General features: G+C 42.6%; 1 pseudogene; it reads right to left on the bottom strand.

Moving 5' to 3' along the window:
• Positions 1-3,631: 3,631 nt before the first annotated feature.
• Positions 3,632-5,402, bottom strand: LOC148775538 (lariat debranching enzyme pseudogene; annotated as a pseudogene).
• Between the last annotated feature and the right edge of the window lie 621 nt (positions 5,403-6,023).

Consider the following 6,023-nt stretch of genomic DNA (forward strand, 5'->3'; position numbering starts at 1 on the left):
TGTTAGGTCCATAATCAAGGCAAACTGGAAGTGGTCAAACAGGAGATGACACGAGTGAATGGAGACATTCTAGGAATCAGTGAACTAAAATGGACTGGAATGGGTGAATTTAACTCAGATGACCATTATATCTACTACTATGGGCAGGAATCCCTTAGAAGAAATGGAGTAGCCATCATGGTCAACAAAGGAGTCCGAAATGCAGTACTTGGATGCAATCATAAAAACGACAGAATGATTTCTGTTCATTTCCAAGGCAGACCATTCAATGTTACAGTAATCCAAGTCTATGCCCCAACCAGTAATGCTGAAGAAGCCGAAGTTGAATGGTTCTATGAAGACCTACAAGACCTTTTAGAACTAACACGCCCCAAAAATGTCCTTTTCATCATAGGGGACTGGAATGCAAAAGTAGGAAGTCAAGAAACACCTGGAGTAACAGGCAAATTTGGCCTTGGAGCATGAAATGAAGAAGGGCAAAGGCTAATAGAGTTTTACTAAGAGAACGCACTGGTCATAGCAAACACCTTCTTCCAACAACACAAGAGAAGACTCTACATATGGACATCACCAGATGGTCAACACTGAAATCAGATTGATTATATTCTTTGCAGCCAAAGATGGAGAAGCTCTATACAGATAGCAAAAATAAGACCAGGAGCTGACTCTGGCTCAGATCATGAACTCCTTATTGCCAAATTCAGACTTAAATTGAAGAAAGTAGGGAAAACCATTAGACCATTCAGATATGACCGAAAGCAAATCCCTCATGATTATACAGTGGAAGTAAGAAATAGATTTAAGGGTCTAGATCTGATAGATAGAGTGCCTGATGAACTCTGGACTGAGGTTCATGACATTGTACAGGAGACAGGGACCAAGACCATCCCCATGGAAAAGAAATGCAAAAAAGCAAAATGACTGTCTGAGGAAGCCTTACAAATAGCTGTGAAAAGAAGAGAAGTGAAAAGCAAAGGAGGAAAGGAAAGATATAAGCATCTGAATGCAGAGTTTGAAAGAATAGCAAGGAGAGATAAGAAAGCCTTCGTCAGTGATCAATGCAAAAAATAGAGGAAAACAACAGAATAGGAAAAACAAGAGATCTTTTCAAGAAAATTAAAGATATCAAGGGAACATTGCATGCAAAGATGGGCTCGATAAAGGACAGAAATGGTATGGACCTAACAGTGGCAAGAATACACAGAAGAACTGTACAAACAAGATCTTCACGACCAAGATAATCACGATGGCGTGATCACTCACCTGGAACCAGACATTTTGGAATGTGAAGTCAAGTGGGCCTTAGAGAGCATCACTACGAACAAAGCTAGTGGAAGTGATGGAATTCCAATTGAGCTATTTAAAATCCTGAAAGATGATGCTGTGAAAGTGTTGCACTCAATATGCCAGCAAATTTGGAAAACTCAGCAATGGCCACAGGACTGGAAAAGGTTAGTCTTCATTCCAATCCCAAAGAAAGGCAATGCCAAAGAATGGTCAAACTACCGCACAGTTGCACTCATCTCACACGCTAGTAAAGACATGCTCAAAATTCTCCAAGCTAGGCTTCAGCAATATGTGAATCGTGAACTTCTAGATGTTCAAGCAGGTTTTAGAAAAGGCAGAGGCACCAGAGGTCAAATAGCCAAAATCCGCCTGATCATGGAGAAAGCAAGAGAGTTCCAGAAAAACATCTATTTCTGCTTCATTGACTATGCCAAAGCCTTTGACTGTGTGGATCACAATAAACTGTGGAAAATTCTGAAAGAGATGGGAATCCCAGACCACCTGACCTGCCTCTTGAGAAACCTGTATGCAGGTCAGGAAGCAACAGTTAGAACTGGACATGGAACAACAGACTGGTTCCAAATAGGAAAAAGAGTACGTCAAGGTTGTATATTGTCACCCTGCTTATTTAACTTCTATGCAGAGTACGTCATGAGGAACGCTGGGCTGGAAGAAGCACAAGCTGGAATCAAGATTGCCGGGAGAAATGTCAATAACCTCAGATATGCAGATGACACCACCCTTATGGCAGAAAGTGAAGAGGAACTAAAAGGCCTCTTGATGAAAGTGAAAGAGTAGAGTGAAAAGGTTGGCTTGAAGCTCAACATTCAGAAAGTGAAGATCATGGCATCTTGTCCCATCACTTCATGGGAAATAGATGGGGAAACAGTGGAAACAGTGTCAGACTTAATTTTTTTCAGCTCCAAAATGACTGTGGATGCTGATTGAAGCCATGAAATTAAAGATGCTACCTCTTGGAAGGAAAGTTATGACCAGCCTAGATAGCATATTAAACAACAGAGACATTACTTTGCCAACCAAGGTCCGTCTAGTCAAGGCTATGGTTTTTCCCTTGGTCATGTATGGAGGTGAGAATTGGACTGTGAAGAAAGCTGATCGCCGAAGAATTGATGCTTTTGAACTGTGGTGCTGGAGAAGACTCTTGAGAGTCCCTTGGACTGCACGGAAATCCAACCAGTCCTATTAGAGGAGATCAGTCCTGGTTGTTCATTGGAAGGACTTATGTTAAAGCTGAAACTCCAGTACTTTGGCCACCTCATGCGACGAGTTGACTCACTGGAAAAGAGTCTGATGCTGGGAGGGATTGGTTGTAGGAGGAGACGGGGACGACAGAGAATGAGATGGCTGGATGGCATCACCGACTCTGTGGACATGAGTTTGAGTGAACTCTGGGAGTTTGTGATGGACAGGGAGTCCTGGCGTGCTGTGGTTCATGGGGTCGCAAAGAGTCGGACACAACTAAGCGACTGAACTGAACTGAACTGAAATGACTTCACATTCCAAGATGTCTGGCTCCAGGTGGGTGATCATACCATCGTGATTATCTTGGTCATGAAGGTCTTTTTTGTACAGTTCTTCTGTGTATTCTTGCCACCTCTTCTTAATATCTTCTGCTTCTGTTAGGTCCCTAACACTTCTGTCCTTTATCGAGCCTATCTTTGCATATAATGTTCGCTTGATATCTCTAATTTTCTTGAAAAGATCTCTTGTTTTTCCTATTCTGTTGTTTTCCTCTATTTTTTGCATTGATCGCTGACGAAGGCTTTCTTTTCTCTCCTTGCTATTCTTTGGAACTCTGCATTCAGATGCTTATATCTTTCCTTTTCTCCTTTGCTTTTCGCTTCTCTTCTGTTCACAGCTATTTGTATGGCCTCCTCAGACAGTCATTTTGCTTTTTTGCATTTCTTTTTCATGGGGATGGTCTTGGTCCCTGTCTCCTGTACAATGTCACGAACCTCCGTCCATAGTTCATCAGGCACTCTTATCTATCAGATCTAGTCCCGTGAATCTATTTCTCACTTCCACTATATAATCTTGAGGGATTTGCTTTCGGTCATATCTGAATGGTCTAATGGTTTTCCCTACTTTCTTCAATTTAAGTCTGAATTTGGCAATAAGGAGTTCATGATCTGAGCCAGAGTCAGCTCCTGGTCTTATTTTTGCTATCTGTATAGAGCTTCTCCATCTTCGGGTGCAAAGAATATAATCAATCTGATTTTGGTGTTGACCATCTGGTGATGTCCATATGTAGAGTCTTCTCTTGTGTTGTTGGAAGAGGGTGTTTGCTATGACCTGTGTTTCTTTTTTTTTTTTTTTTAATATATGAAATTTTAATATCCTTTTATCTGAAATATACAAAGTTCTAGAGATAAAGTCGATATCTAACTAAAATATTCTTATGTAACGTCATTATTACAAACTTAAGTCTTGAGTCAAAGATCCAATTCTAAAAATATAGTCTTAAAAATCATGTATCTACATATAATACTAAGACAAGTAAACTGTCTCAGGCTGTATCATTAACATCCACTGTGGCATAGATGGCTTGATTCCTTCTCTTGATTTTCTTTCTTTGTTCAGGTTCATGTTCATCACTCAGCCTCTTCAATGGCACCGTGGTTAAGTCCTTTCCATCCCCCAAGTCCACAGGGTCACCGGAATTCCCCTCCTTGCACACTGGGGAACCCAGTGAATCGTCAAAAGATACAGTCATGGAACCTGGCAAGATCCTAAAGTCAGAGAAGCTTGCAGAAAAGTCAGAGGCTTGATCAGAAGACGGTTCTACAGACGGTGTATTCATGTCACTGTGTGCACTCACAATACTATCATCACACTCCTCTTCTTCATCTAACACGATCTCATCTGGATTAATAGAGGACAGGGCAGATGTGTCTGTGTTATATTCACTAGGGTCTTCTCCAGAGTCATTACCCTCCACATCATCCTGCCCTTCATAGTCACCACACAAGTGCTGGTCTTCCTTGGCCGTCTGAAGCCTGACATTAATGTCTGTGATGCCAAGTTGGGCACAAAATTCAGTCGTCTGAGGATTGATCCTGTGAACCAACTGCATCTGTGTCTGCAGCTTGCTAGGGTCATAACAAGCAGCTGTTATACTAAAGTTATTTGGAACTTTGAGGTCATGGTTCAGTTTCTCCAGTACTTCATTAATTGCTTCCTTTGTTGCACTGTAATCCCATCTTGTATGCAGGCCATTATTTTCAGGCATATTCCACAGGCGTTCAGTCACATTAATAAGATCATTAGTAGCCCTGAGAATAGTGAGCCATTCAGCATCATATTCCAAGTAATCAGGAGCACTGGGGTCATGTTCTACTTCTATTACCTGAAGAAAGTCTCTGTGTGGTAAGCACTTGTCCAAGGCTAGAAATTTGGTTGCTTTGGTTGACTGTCCTTTATCCATGGACTGGTGCTGCATCAAGGCTGCAAACTTTACATGGAGATGGGCGGAAAACCAGTAAGTAGGTTTTAAGTGCTCTAAAAGCTCGGAGGCAGCGGGACTTCCTAGTGTGTTATTTTCCACTTCTTGTCGGAAAAAAGATTTAGTCTTAAGAAGTTGCTTCTTGTTTCCATAATGATAGATACTTCTTGGCCAATCATGAGATAAGAATATGTCCATAGGCTGCTTCAGCTGTTTTAATTTGTAGACTTCAATATTTCTCACATGATATATACTCCTTATTGTAGCTGCATTATAAGGGGGGGCACTCAAAATGACCTTTTCGATAGTCATGAGATTTAAAGATACCAGAGATTCCACCAATCCTTACGCCTCGGTATTTTACTACTCCTGCCAAACCTGTAGAAGGTTTGCATGTGGCGGTACTTGGGCGGCACGGCCATGCAGCGCAGGTCGGCCTCGTTGCGCACTGCCTGGAAGTCGCCGCAGCAGAGCAGAAGGTCTATCCGCCCCGGGCCGCGCCGCTCCACCAGCGCCAGCGTCTCATAAATCTTGTCCAGCTCGCCGTGGCAGCAGCCGGCCACAGCCACGCGCATCCTGCCGGTCCGAAGAGGGAAGCGCTGCCCGCAACCCCTTAACCAGAACCAGCCCAGGACAGACGGCGAAGACCAGACTGAACCCACCACCCGCCCGCCTTTCCTGACATGCCGCCTCCCGCAATTGAGTCTCCAATAGTATAATTCACTTCCGGTTTCGACCTGTGTTTCTCTTGGCAAAACTCTATTAGCTTTTGCCCTTCTTCATTTCATGCTCCAAGGCCAAATTTGCCTGTTACTCCAGGTGTTTCTTGACTTCCTACTTTTGCATTCCAGTCCCCTATGATTAAAGGACATTTTTTGGGGGTGTTAGTTCTAACACTTCATAGAACAGTTCAACTTCAGCTTCTCCAGCGTTACTGGTTGGGGCATAGGCTTGGATTACTGTAATATTGAATGGTCTGCCTTGGAAATGAACAGAAATCATTCTGTCGTTTTTATGATTGCATCCAAGTACTGCATTTCAGACTCTTTTGTTGACCATGATGCCTACTCCATTTCTTCTAAGGGATTCCTGCCCATAGTAGTAGATATAATGGTCATCTGAGTTAAATTCACCCATTCCAGTCCATTTTAGTTCACTGATTCCTAGAATGTCTCCATTCACTCGTGTCATCTCCTGTTTGACCACTTCCAGTTTGCCTTGATTATGGACCTAACATTCCAGGTTCCTATGCAATACTGCTCTTTACAGCATC

This window comes from Moschus berezovskii, chromosome 14 (genome assembly GCF_049115385.1).
Source record: "Moschus berezovskii isolate FMDL1 chromosome 14, NW_MosBer_1.0, whole genome shotgun sequence".
NCBI lineage: Eukaryota > Metazoa > Chordata > Mammalia > Artiodactyla > Moschidae > Moschus > Moschus berezovskii.